At 46.0% G+C, this 14456-nt stretch overlaps 1 protein-coding gene across 18 annotated transcripts in view; it reads left to right on the top strand.

The window, feature by feature from the left end:
- NRCAM (neuronal cell adhesion molecule) overlaps positions 1-14456 on the top strand; it is a 283687-nt gene that overhangs the window by 178180 nt on the left and 91051 nt on the right. The window contains exon 1 of one of the 18 annotated variants that reach the window (XM_053218631.1): positions 6056-6080. The exons of the other annotated variants lie outside the window; for them this stretch is intronic. The gene's annotated coding sequence lies outside the window, so the exon portion shown is untranslated. Of the gene's footprint in view, positions 1-6055; positions 6081-14456 lie in introns of those variants that run through there. 18 annotated transcript variants of the gene reach the window in all.

The raw sequence follows: 14456 nt of genomic DNA, 5'->3' as shown, positions 1-14456 counted from the left end.
GTTTTTTTGTTTGTTATGATTTGGGCATATGGCCTTTGCTAATTTTATATTTTACCTGACGGCTTCATGGAGTGTATTGTTACTCATTACACTTTTGTCTAGCTTTGTATTCGTTATGGTTTCGATGGGTTCTTCCCGTCAGGTACGTAATTGTATCACATTTGAGTAGTGTCACCTGTAGGAAGTGCATCCCTCCCTTCCTGTGACATCCAGACAGCCTCCCCATCACAGGCTCCTACCACCCCAGTGAGACCCTTCTTTCAGCCTGTCTGGGATAAAACAGTGACCCAAGACAGACCAGCCCCTGCTCTCACAGTTTATCATCTGTGAGATGATATTGAGATCATTTTAAAGGGCAGAGGACACATAAACACCCTGCGCTTGTACAATTACAATCTGAAATCAGAGCTATGAGGAAGAAGGAAATGTTTCAGAAAGAGGTTGTGGACCATGGTTAGTTTCAGACTCCAAAGCAAAACCATGCCGCACCATGTTGCAGGCCTAATACTGATCTTATCTTTATTTGAAGTTCTTTTTTTTTTTTTAAGTTTATTTATTTATTTTGAGAGAGAGAGAGAGTGAGCCGGGGAAGTGCAGGGGGTGGCGGGGGGGGGGGGGGCGGTAGACAGAGAGAGAGAGAGAGAGAGAGAGAGAGAGAGAGAGAGAATCCCAAGCAGGCTCCACACTGACATCCCCAGTGCGGGGCTCGAACTCACAAACCGCGAGATCATGACCTGAGCTGAAATCACGAGTCGGATGCTTAACCGACTGAGCCACCTAGGCACCCGCTATCTTTATTTGAAGTTGTATGGATTTAAGACACGTCATAAAGGAAGATGCCTCTAGACCATTAGAGACACTGAATGAGTCATTCTGAGCTGGATCCCATAGGTCCTCACCAGCCCGCCATCAGCGAGCTTCCCCCCTACCATTTTGGCTAGATTTACACACAACAGCAGTCACAGGACAGTCTTATGGCTAATGTGCTTATTGAGTTTAAAGGTGAAGAACTCACCAGTAACCAGGAAATCGTGGTCCACCATCAACCTCAGGCAACTGTATCTTTCAGTCAGTTTCAGAAACATGGAGTGTGGCACAGGTTTATGTGTTTCTCCCACCAACACCAGGCCAACCATCCCTGCGTGGTGGCTGCTGAATCAAGCACGACTTTCAGATTCTTACCCTCACTTACTAACGCATTTCTACGCAGGCCTCTCAGAGCACTGCACACGCGTAAACAGGCCAGTGCGTCCCCAAGATCCCCACTCGTAAAGTCCACCAGTTCTGTTCCCGTCTGTGCAGAAACACAGAGCTTTCTGCTGGCATTTATTTCTAGTGTCATTTTAAATTCCACTCATGGAGATGCTACAAAGTCTAATACGCTTCTTTTTTATTCATGTAAGAGCATTTTTTTTTTTTTAAGAGAGAGAGAGCGGGGGGGGGGGGGGGCGGGGACGGGCAAAGGGAGGGAGAGAGAGAATCTCAAGCAGGCTCCATGCTCAGCAGTGAGCCCGAAGCAGGGCTCAATCCCATGACCCCAAGACTGCGACTTGAGCTGAAATCAAAAGTCTGTCACTCAACCAACTAAGCCACCCAGGTGCCCCTAAAGGCACTTTTTTAAAGACAATATTGTACACTTATTTTTTATGACAAGGGTGTTGTGGTTACACTTTCATAGTAGGAATAAACAGAAAATAATTCCTAATTTAGAAAGTGAAGAAATGCAGCATGAATTAATTTTACTCATTCAAGATATTAACGTGAACATGGCTAAATACATGTTTTAATAAAAAAAAAACTCTGATGTGCACTAATTTATTCCATAAGACTGGGGGGCAATTGTGTGCGATAAGCAGGAATTTAATTATCTGTACAGACTTCTGGCTAAACAGGTAATGTTTTTTCTCAAGTCGATTCTATGTGTGAATATAATAACTGCCGTAGGGAAAATAATGTTACACCATGGAAGAAATGAGCTTTATCTCAGAGTGAGTAAATGGGTTCTTTCCTCTCTTACCCTCAGGCTTTGATTTAACAACTTGTAGAAAGAAGGCCACTGGATTGGAATTACTATTCTCCTCTGATGAGCTTTTTCATATTCTATCTGAGATTTTAGGTACACGTCGTTATCTTTCCGTCTCCTGTAAAGAACCCAGATACACTAAATCTCAAGTGCAGTGGTACCTATGCAAATAATAAAGCATTATGAAATGAAAATGTTTCCCCTTAAGATGTATGTTCCGTTGGGGCGCCTGGGTGGCTCAGTCGGTTGGGCATCCAACTTCGGCTCAGGTCATGATCCCGCGGTTTGTGAGTTGGAGCCCCGCGTCGGGCTCTGTGCTCATAGCTCGGAGCCCGGAGTCTGCTTCGGATTCTGTGTCTCCCTCTCTCTCTGCCCCTCCCCTGCTTTCTCTCTCTCTCTCTCTCTCTCTCTCTCTCTCTCTCTCTCTCTCTCAAAAATAAACATTTAAAAACGTTTTTAAAAAGATGATGTTTTGTGGTCACACCTATTAAAATTTGGTTAAATTTAAGTATTTGTAGTGAAACCCTATAGCACTTTTTAGAGTAGAATAGTTTTATATGGACAAAAGTGACCAATAGTCATAATTTGCATTTAATATTCTCTTTGGAAACCATGGGATTCTGAGGACTCAAAGCCAAGGGCCTTGATGGATAGCCTGCTATTGCCAATGAAAGAGTATTGCTATGTTGCATGGCCACACAGTGTGCCTTTCTGCCACATGAAGCAGCAGTAAATTTAAAGGATTGTTGGGAGAAAATTCTCCACAGGCCCCTTGTACATCTTGTAAGCAGAGTCTCTCATTACCCTTTGTTCCAGGCTCTTCTTGATGATGTGTGTACAGTGAACAGCCCCAGAAGGCAGAGAACATGTTTCCCTCTAGAGCAAAGAGCAATCATGCTTACTGTCCATTATAAAAGAGTTGGGTTCCCTAAGCTCAGCGTTCCTCTCATGTAGTGCAATCTGCTGTGTGCACAAGTGTCACCTGGCCTTTTTCATATCACCCTGTGGGAACTGGGACCTTGAGAACCAGGGAAAGGGAAAATGCTGATACTGCAGATGCTCTGGCTCTTGCTATTGCTGTATGTAATAAAGTCTTTGTCGTTGACCAAGGAGTTTCACGTCTCCTGCTAGCATCTGTAAAACTATGAAAAGCAAGCTAACTTCTTAGCTTGTGGGTGAGGTAAAAGATCTCAGAACCTGCACACTTGTTGGCAGGAATGTCTGTTAAAGGACAGATAAAGATCATAGCCTTTTTCTGTCTCTCTATGTGATCCCAAGTGGATGGTGGTGGGTTTAGGGTTAACATGGCCTAAAGCATGGCGTGTGGACAGTGCGTGGGATGGCAGGGCAGCCAATTCCAAATATATAAGGCAGTATGGGTCCCACGGAATAATCGGTATTTCTCAAAAATATAGGGGATTGTCTTTTCACAAAGACTTGGTGCACCTGGGGACAGAAAGGATGCTGGATGTGATTTGGACTTTGTCTCTTTTGCCTGAGATTCTCAAGAAAAACATTAAGTTTACCTAGGGAACATGCCATGCATAGTGACTCTTGGAGACGTGGATAACCATAGGCCTCATCCTATGATGACAGCTCGTTCTAGCCCAGGCCTCCCCATGCCAGGATGTCAAAGTTGACCCTGCTACAAGTGGTAGGACGGCACTTTTTTCATGTCCACCTTCCTAGGCTTTAAGAAATGATCCTGCTGGATCATTTCGAGACAGAAATGCCTCATTCTTCACCCAAAATGGTTGAGACCACGTGGTATGCAAAGGGGAGTTACATGTAGCCTTTCTGTTGTGTGTTGTCTCACCAGAAAGGAGCCAAAGGATTTTTACATGCCATTCAGGGAAAGGCCCAGACCATCAATTTCCATGTGTTTGGGCAGAACAAATGATGATAAAGATAAAAAGACCTAACACTGTAGGAGAGGTGCTAATAAAAGACATGCAGGAGTCTTCATGAATTCAGTTTTCACAAGCAGCCAAAGAGGTTGCATTGAGTGTGACCAGCCTGTGGCACTTGTGTGCCATTGCCCCGACCCACACCCCTGGGGGCCATGGCTGATCCATTTGGGCCTGCTCTCCCTTGGCACTGGACTGCAGCCTTGGGCTTCTCCACGAGACCACTGCCAAGTGATTCATGATGACCTGGGAGTTGAAACCTATGGGATCCCTCTCGGTAAATGCTTCTGAAGATTCAGTAGGTTTGAGAATCACACAGCCCTGCTGAAAACAATGATGTGGGGGAAACCCTGTAGAGAACACTGTGGAATGGTACTTCTCATCCATAAGGGAAAATATTTGAAGACACACACATACAGTGTTAAGAATTAAAAAAATGGTGGGGCACTTTGGTGGCTCAGTTGGTTAAGCATCCAACTGTTGATTTCAGCTCAGGTCATGATGTCACTATTCATGGGCTCGAGTCCCCCATGGGGCTCTGTGCTGACAGTGCGAAGCCTGCTTGGGATTCTCTCTCTCCCTCTCTCTGCTCCTCCAACACTTGTGCACAGGCACTCTCTCTCTCTCTCTCTCTCTCTCTCTCTCTCTCTCTCTCTCAAAGATAAATAAATAAACATTTTTAAAAATAATTAAAAAATGGAAAATTTGGAAAAACAATGGAAACCAGATTAGATGTGTGAGGAAGGAACATTTCGAATGATTTAAACAATGCATAACTACTCAAAATGCTGAATATTAATCTCACACTTTTAGGACCACTGGTTTTCCGACTCACCAGTTTCCTTCTCTGACAGGTATGTTTTTGTTGGCTCTGCAGATGGTATGGTGTCATGTCAGAGACCCTGCAAATGAGAAGGCCATGGTTTAAAGAGAACTTCTCAGATAGGGATACAAATGTGCCAGCTGATTCTTGAAAAACCTTGAAGGTGTTTGTAAACCCTACTCAGCATCTGTGAAACTGTATATTCACAAGCTTTTGTCTGTTATTAATAATACCTAAGTCAGAGAAGTGTGTGGAGATCAAATAAGGTCATATGTGCACATTTTTTAGCATAGACAGGGCCTGGCACATAGTAAATGCTCAGCAAATGTTGACCATTCTAGGGAAGGAGCAGTTGGAAACATGAGCGTTTGGGACATGAGGGGTTTCCAGAAGGAAGCTGAATTCTGCTGTGTAATTTGGAAAGTATAAACCAGAGGTCTGGTGTGAACCTGTGTTCTAGGAGGTGATAGGGAGAATTAGAGGGACTCCCCCACTTGTTAAACTGGGTCAAAACGGCATAGGTCTCAACAGAGCTGTGCTGTGAAATCATCTGTCTCACAGAAGGTCTTCGGGATCCTTCTACAAGGTGACCTGCCATCACCGCTGAAGCAAGGATGAGGGCGCTGGGGAGACCTTCCACCAGGGGCGGGGATAGTCCAGTAGCCTGTATCTCAAAGCTCCAGGGTTTACTGCAGGATCCAGGAGAACTGTGCAAAGGGACAGTGATCTACAGACGCCAAAGGAAGAGACAGTGGGAAGGTGCCAGGGATATTGTCACACAGTAGGTTTCCTGCCTAGATACAGCTCTGTCCCCTGAGGCTGCCTCGGCTGCTATACATCCAGCCCTGAACATCTTTCAGAAGGCGGGGCTGGGATGACTCATCAGCTGCTAGAGGTTACACAGGTGCCACCATGGCTTCTAGGGCCATCTGATGGATCTTCCGGCCCAGATGTCTTGGCTTCTCTTGAGCAAATGCAAGGTCGACATTCATTACCTATCTGGTGGGAGACCCTTATTGTCCATCTGATGTTGGAGGGAAGAGGAGGTGTTGAGATCATTGCTTTCTTCATTATAGCTTTACCTGGAGAGTGAGAATAACGTTTCTTCCACTAGAGACCCGTAGAATTAGAAACCTAGAAACTGAATGAAGGTTTGGTCCAAGTAATCAGACAAGAAACAGACTCTGATTTCTGATTCAGAGAAGACAACCCCGGGAAAGAAACTTATATGTGTTTGTTACAGGAACAGAGATGGAGTCTTTGTTTTTAGTCCTAACTCTGGAGAAGACCATAAGAAGCAATGGGCTGCCATTAGGCTGCTAAGAAGGTAACTACTATAGGGGTGCCTGGGTGGCTCAGTCAGTTGGGCATCCGACTTCAGCTCATGTCATGATCTCACCATTCGCGAGTTCAAGCCCCGTGTCGGGCTCTGTGCTGCCAGCTCAGAGCCTGGAGCCTGCTTCAGATTCTGTGTCTCCCTCTCTCTCTGCCCCTTCCCCACTCATACTCTCTCTCTCTCTCTCTCTCTCTCTCTCAAGAATAAATAAACATTAAAAAAAAATTTTTTTTAAGGTAGCTACCATATAAATAATTGATGCCAGTCACAGTTAAATGTTCAGTATGTATCGTTTGTTCACTGTATCATCAGTATGGGGCGTGAATATGTCTCTGAAATATCAGTTTATGACAGCCTTTGGGCCATGTTTGGAGTGATCATTTCAAGTAAAGGTAGAAGAATAATCCTGGTTCTGATGACACCTGAAGACCTTAAGGTCCTTGTGTTTTTCCCAAGAGTCCCAGGTGTGTGTTATCTTTTTATTTTTTAATGTTTATTTATTTATTTATTTATTTATTTAGAGCATTCTCGAGTGAGCTGGGGAGAGGGGCAGAGGGAGAAGGAGAGAGAGAATCCCAAGCGGACTCCACACTTGGCAAGGAGCCTGACACGGGGCTCGATCTCACAACTGTGAGATCATGACCTGAGCCAAGATCAAGACTCAGATGCTTAACCAGTTGAGCTACCCAGGCACCCCGTGTGCTATCTTTTTCAAGTAAACCAAAATGTACATGTAACTCGGTTTGTACAGAATGTAAGCATGATTAGAAATGAAATAATGCAGCATTAAATACGTCTTCCTAGTTACATGAAAAGGCAGTAGAAAAGATGCTAAGCCATATTATATTTTCACATACATAGCATTAAATGTAGCACGAATACTATGGTACGTTCGAGAAACAGCAGGCAATGCAATATGGAGAGACCGCGTAAGCCCGCATGGTGTTGTGAGGTAAAGGAGGTTCAGGATGTGAACTTCAAGCTGCTGGGCTGATAGGAGGTCTGGCCCAGGTCACATTCAGCTGTCGAACATGTGTTCCTCCCTGATGGCACCCACCCAACCTGAAAATGAGCTTTTCTGATTAAGTCATCCCAATAAGCCTGTGAGCCGAGCTCTGTGGAGTTGGGTCGTTCATGGAGATGAATGACTTCTAGTTTCCTAAGTGGCTTCTGTGTGACAGTTGTGCTTGTGGCAGGGGTAGGGACCTCAGAGAAACACCCCACGATTGGAGGCGATTACACAGCGCGGTTCATGGCTGGGAAATGCTAGCACCTGGCAGATGGTGCTGGCAGGAAGCGGGCATCGGGCAGGCGCCACCCCGTTTCGCCTCTGCCATGGCGGGGGGGTGGGGTGGCCCGGAGTCAGGGCAATGAACTGCATTGGCTCCTCTACCACCTCGCACCTGTTAGGGAAGAGCCAGCCTATTGTGTCACTCACGCTCAGAGAACTTCTCTCTTTCTAACCTTTGGACTTAGCGTTATTCTCTCGTCCCCACACCTGGGGAGAGGAGACATCCGTTCTCATTTCCAACAACAACAAAGCAAAGAACGTGGTGAAATTCTCTTTTGCGAAGAAAAATAATGCGATTTGGGTATCCCCACCCCTTAGAGTCTAGGGTCTGAGAAGAAATTTGGGGTTTGCTGACACGCCATCAGTGTGGTTCCTGAGGGGGCCAGAGAGAAGAGGTGCCTGCTCTAAACTCCTGGGGAGATGAGAGCTGTTTCTGTGGTCTCCACAGGCTGGGTCATGTTCACCTTCCTTCCAGTGTGCACCCTCCAGTCAGTCTGGTAGCCAAGCTTGAGGTGGAAGTTGAAGGTGGCTGCGAAATGCCTCTCCGAGCTGTGACTCATGCAGCAAGGGAGTCTGCACTTGTGTTTCCAACGAGGCAAAGGAAAATAAGAAGCTGAGCCAGGAGGTGAAAGAATGTGACCCGAGGGAAGAAGAAAAGGAAAAAAAAATTCTAGATAGTGAAGCAGAAAGACTTTTCACACTGTGAGGGTCAATATGACTGACGGGCCATCTTGTGCTCCCTGAGGTGATGGAGAACGAAAGACGGACCCGAGAAGAAAGGACCCAGAGAAAGAGTGAAACTGTGCATCTAGACCTACGTGTCGTGTCCTCTAGATCTGCAGGGAATGACTGTGGAGGATGGAGGGGCTCAAGACGTGTAGTAATAAGGACTCATCTCCTCTTAGCGTCCTCTAGAACGATTACGCAGGACTAGGGTTCAAGTCCTAATTTGAATTCGCACTGTGAGATCTTGGATGAGTTCTCTGGCCTCCTTGCACCTGTTCCCTCAGTGTACAAAGAGGATACACCTAGAGGCGCAGGTGCCGAGGGGATAGCTGCTCCTGTTTCCCCTGTTGGCTTTCGGAAGAAGACACAAGTCACTGCAGTTGAGGAGTGGCTGTGCAGGGGTGGTGGGCACACCAAGGGGCCAGTCGTGGGTGTTGTACTCCTAGAGCATGAATCCAGGGTGTGAGACTTTGCAAATCCAAGCTAAGACTGCCACCCAGATATCTTAATGTAGGTCCCCCAAAAGCTGAGCCAGAGACCAAAACTTGTGCAGAGGCAGTTTGTTTGGAAATGTCATCTCAGGGAGCAGGAAGGCAGCACAGGGGAGTGAAATGGAAAAAGGAGAAAAGCCAACACGAGAATGTATGATTGCTTTGGCTGTTTGATTCCACCTCGGAACCTTTGAGGGGGGGATTATGAAATGCATCTCAGGACTGTCTGCCTGGGGCAAAATGGGGGAGGTATTTTATTTATTCACTGACTCTAAATTCCTGTTGCCGAAGAGTGACCCCACAGCGCTAACTCCCTGGCCCTGCCAGGTTGTGCATGTATGAGTGGATTCCTGGGAGGACTGAGCCAGAAATTAGAGATGCCCGGGGCAGGAAGCAAAGGATCCCTTTGGAGGGACAAGGTGAGGCCGAGTCTAGGTGCACCTGTGCAGAGCTTCTCACAGCCTGCAGGGGAAGAGGACCCTCCCAGCTGTGGCTGAAATCTGAGGGGCAGCTAAGAGGGTTTCGGAGTGGTGCAGAAGAGGGTGAACACGCCAGCTTTTCTAGGGATGCCTTTTTTGTCCTTCTGTCTAGAAAGAAGGTGCTGAAATAATTTCTTGGAGTGTCTTTGCCTCTAAAGTCTATGATTCTTTTGTTTTTTATTTAATTTCAAGAGCGAGAGAGAGAACACAACCGGGGAAGGGGCAGAGAGAGAGGGAGACACAGAATCTGAAACAGGCACCAGGCTCTGAGCTGGCAGCACAGAGTCCGATGCGGGGCTCGAACCCACAAACCGTGAGATCATGACCTGAGCCAAAGTCAGGTGCTTAACTGACTAAGCCACCCAGGCACCCCTCAAGTCTATGATTTTTAAAGAAGAAACAAAACCTTGCTGAGAATGTCTTGATTAATAAGATGTGAATGGACACAGCAAATCACAAGAAGAGCATTTGTTCTCCAAAAGACATCTGCCAGCTGTAGACTAGGTATAGAGCAAACCAGAGCGATTCCCAGTGTCTATTTAGAGAGTCGCCACACTGAAAACAATGGAATTGGTGCTTGGGCTCTGAGGAAAGTCTGGTGAAGTCAAGTGTATCGACCCTTAGTGCCAAGACCATTATCTGGGCCTTTAATCGTTTTCATAATGATTGAGGAAATCTTATTAAAGGTGAAACTTTGGCAAGGGTGCCAGGGTCCCTTCGTTGGCCTGAGGTTTCGGACAAAGGAGAAGACGTGGGGATCTTTCAAAGTAGACTTGGCCTCAGGCAAAACTGTAAAGTGGATCAGGTTTTCCTCAGCCTTTCTGCGCCCGCGGTCCCTGCTGACATCCCCACACTCATTTTCCCTGTATCACATTCATCCTTGGGGAACCACCATCCCACTGGACTGTTCCGGTGCCTCTGTCCTGCCAACCGGTCCGTTCTTTCCGCTGCTTCCCCTGTTCTTAGAACCTCAGCAGGAATCGAGTGTGAGAACACCCCCCATTGTAGATCTTCCCCTGTTGTCATCCTCTGGTGTCCCAGCCCCACCCATGATGGCCGGATGATTTGAAAGGTTAACTTATATCCATTGTGCCAGACGTCTGTGATGCTCCACTTCAGAGCCTGTGAGCCTCCCTGTGTCATGTTCCGGGTCCACGTGGGCTCTGAGAAGCTTCACGCCAGCATCTCGTCTCCCACCCCGTGTTGGGAGGCTCCTGTATTGACGCCACTGCAGGACCCACAAGGTGGCCATGCTTTGGAACGCACGACCCAGAGGTGCAGGGTGCGAGCCTTCGACCGAGTGGAGCCTGGGAGTAAATTCCTCCTCCTTTCCCCACTCTGTCCCAGGACTGCTTCTGAGCGGGTTTATACGGCTTCTTGGAGGCGTGCCCTGTGGATTGAACAGTCATGTTCTGCAGCGATGTATTCTTCTCTATATTGGCTCTCCTCCTTCCCCAGCCCCATTCTTCTGTGCGCCTCATTCCTTCCCATGATTGTATCTCTTGATTACATACGTGGCGCATTCATTCTTTCAACACAAGTTTGTGAGGGTTGTGTGCCAGAAGCTGCCAAGGCACTGCAGGTACAGAGATATCTTCTATTCAGTGACTTACCTGGCATCAGATATTTTCCCAGAAGCTGTATTGTTTGACACCCGTTCTGGGAGGCCAGGAAATCCTGGCCACACAGTCTAGAGCAGGGCTCGCCTGAACAGGTTCGGGACGCAGAGGGGCTGGAAACAAATGTAATCCCACAAAAGAGCACAATGAGAGACAGGGGAGGGAAGCCAGGGGCAGAGCCCCAAGAGCAAGAGACAGCAGCCAATCTGGGAAGACACACATCTGAGAAGAGGGAAGAGGTCAGGGAGTCAAGAAGGCCAGGAACTGAATTAAGAAGGATTAGAGCGGATTGAGAAATGGAATAGGAGGCGAAACCAGTCCAAACAAGGAGGCAAAACAAGGCAAACCCAGTCAGGACCAGCTCCGGGAGCTCCTTCCTCATGGGTCAGGGGCCTCCGGAAAACGAAAAGATTTTTTTTTTTTTTAAGTTTTTTAATCATTCAGTAAACCATTTAGCATACTGTCACTGACTGGGGTGGCACTCTAGAAAACTCACAGTTCGTACGGACAAAGACTCAACAACCGAAGCATGAAACGATGAGTGCTTTTATAAAGGAACGTGTGGGGTAGCGAACATGTTTTCCCCTGGAGCTGTTCTGTCCGGCAGAACTTCCTGGTAGGATGGAAACGGTCTGTTCTGCGCTGTCCAACACAGGAGCCACTACTTGTGACGTGGTCAGTGTGACGGAGGAACTGAATTTTTCAAGCCAGATAGCTGCATGTGGTGAGTGGCTACTGTTTCATCAGACAGTCCAAGAGGACCGCATGTGAGCCGAGTCTCCGGGAAGGAGGCGGCCTTATCCAGGCCCTGAGGACAGTGGGGAAAGAGTCCGGAGGACATGGAGATCAACGTGTCATTTATTAGGCTTGTAGTAGAGCATGGGACACAACAGGAGGCTGGGAAGGTGTGCAGAGGCTGTGTATGACAGGCCTTGTCACATGGACTTGTCACCATCTATTAAGGGTGCACCTAGCATGTTGCTTGTGCACATGACACATGACACGATCTCACTGATCGTCTCTACAGCCCTGGAGCTGGGTAGTTAGCCCCGCTTTACAGATGAGAGGACTAAGGTACAGAGAGCTCATTTAACATAACCAACGCAACACAGCTTCTAAGCGGCAAAGCCAGGATTTGAACTAGGGGCTGACTCCACTGCCCATTTTTCCACTTTATCACTTTACCCCACCCGTATGTGCAACGTGGGGAATCTGGGCTTTATGTCATGGCAGGCAAGACTGTGCTGAATCCAGGTTGTTCCTGGGCTAAAGGAGTTGAGAGGACAGACCTGAAAAAGAAAAAAAAAAAAATATGAAGGGTGTCAGAGCGGAAAGGAAAGAGAATTCTTGGAGAATGGGAGAAGTAGAGAGAGTAGGACTAATTAAGACAAAGAGCTTCAGGCATAGAGGATGTGGTAGTCAGAGGGGATTAATGCTATTTTAGCGGGCTCTCAGCCAGAGGACTACATGAGCTTTTTCAGCCCTGGAGTGGAGGGTGTTAATTGGTGGAGAGAACCTCTTGGAAGGGTTCCCATCCTACACAGCACACAGACAGCCTCCTCCTTCTCCAACAGCCAGAGGCCAGAATCTTCCCCTGGGCGAGGAAATGGATTTCTCAGAGACTGAGTCTGCATTTGAGAAGTTTTATTTCATTTTTTGAAGTTTATTTATTTATTTTGCTAGGAAGACAGAAACAGAGAGAGGGGGGGAGAACGAGAATCCCAAGTAGGCTCCACACTGTCAGCCCAGGGCCCAATGTGGCGAACTGTGAGATCATGACCTGATGACCCGAGCCAAAATCAAGAGTCAGATGCTTAACCAAATGAGCCACCCAGGAGCCCCAAGAAGTTTAATTTTTTAAATCTCTGCTTTTGGCGCCTCATTTTTTGCTTAGCGAGATAGAAATAAATGCCATTGATATTTAAAAGTGTTCGTAATCGTCAGCACACTAAGCCACTTGGGGACAAGGGGGAGGCGTGGTGGCTTGTGAAGGAGGCATGTGTCCTCACTCTGAGACTCCCTGATGAATCATCTCTCTGCTTCCCATGAGATGGAAGTGTGGGCGAGGCCAAAGTAATTCTGATTTGAAATCAGAGTTATGTAAAAGTGGGTCTTTATCATAAAAACCATCTTGAGAAATTCTGAAAGCTGTCCCGAGCCCTTGTTAAGGCAACTAACTTGCAGATGGTGATAGAAATACCATTTTCATGAAAATCACAAAGGTAGCCTATTTTCTCTAGCCTTCTGTGGTTTAGTTAGAATAGTCCCCTCTAAATTTCTCTCTCTACGTTTGTCCTCTTAAAATCACGTCAATAATTCAGTTAGCCTCAAAAACTAATATATTGGTTACCATTTCTCTTAGTAATGCTTAACTTTGTTTGGAAATAGATGGATTTAACTCATACTGGGACTAGAAGCAGTGTAATATGTGAGAGCACGTGTCAGGGCGGGGAAGACCTCTGGAGTGTGTCTTTATTTGGAAAACACAAGGTGTCTGAAGTTATTTTTCTTTTTTATAGTTTTATTGAGAAATAGTTTACATACCGTAAAATTTACTCCTTTTAAGTGTAGTTTGCTGAGTTTTAGTAAATCAATACCGTTGTGCAAACTTCACTCCAATCTAGTTTAGAATATTACCGTCACCTTCCAAAGAATTTCTTCCTACCCATTCTACCCTCCCACCCCACAGACCCAGGCAGCCGCTAATCTGTTTTCTGATTCTATGGTTCTACCTTTTTAGAAACTTCATAGACATGGAATCATACACATTTTTGTGTCAGGCTTCTTTCACTTAGCATAATTTTCAGGTTGTACCCGTGTTGACACATATATCCGCCATTCATTCTTTGTTACTGTTGAGTTTTCCATTACATAAATACACCTTGTCGTGTTTATCTTTTCACCCGTTGGTGGACATTCGGATTGTTTCCAGTTGCTGGTTATTATAGGAAATGCTGCTGTGTCCGTGTGCATACAAGTCTTTATGTGGACTTCTGGTTCATCAGCCTTAGTTAAATACCTTGGAGTGGAATTGCTGGGTTGTATGGTAAGTGTATGTTTAACTTTTAAGGATTGCCAAACTTTTTCCAAAGTGGTGATACCTTTTTACATTTCCATAGCGATGTCCCGAAATTCTAGTTACTCCCCATCTTGACTGGTACTTGATATAATCAGTCTTTCTGAATACAGCTTTTCAGGTGGGTGCACCGTGGTATCCCATCTGGTTGTAATTTGCATTTCCGTAATGACAAATTACATCAAACATCTTTTCATGGGTTTGTTAGCCATGTGTATATCCTTGGGGAAGTGCCTACCCATATCTTTTGCCCATTTTTAAAAATCGAATTGTCTTCTTATTTTTGAGTTGTGTGAGTTTTTTATATTTTGTGGCTACAAGTCCCTTATTAGATTTGTGATTATAAATACTGGTCTCCTAGTCCATGGCTTGGCTTGGCATTTTCTTATTGCTGTCTTTTGAAGAACAAACGTTTTTAATTTTGATGATGTTTAATTTATTATTTTTTCTTTTCTGGATTATACTTTTAGTATTATATTTTAAGAAGCTCCCTAATGAAGGTCAAAGAGCTCTTCTTTTCCATCCTTTGACACAAGGATGGAAAACTATTGACTTTTATTTCTTTAAAATGACCAAGAATCATCTGGATGCTGCAACTGGGGCTTGGCAGCCTGTTTTATGGTTTAGTGGTTGTGGTGATGGTCGCGGTCAGGAGGGCAGGTGTGTTATTGTCATTTTACACAAT

The sequence above is a fragment of the Acinonyx jubatus genome, chromosome A2 (genome assembly GCF_027475565.1).
Source record: "Acinonyx jubatus isolate Ajub_Pintada_27869175 chromosome A2, VMU_Ajub_asm_v1.0, whole genome shotgun sequence".
Classification (NCBI taxonomy): Eukaryota; Metazoa; Chordata; class Mammalia; order Carnivora; family Felidae; genus Acinonyx; species Acinonyx jubatus.
This window is presented reverse-complemented; position numbering and strand designations above follow the sequence as displayed.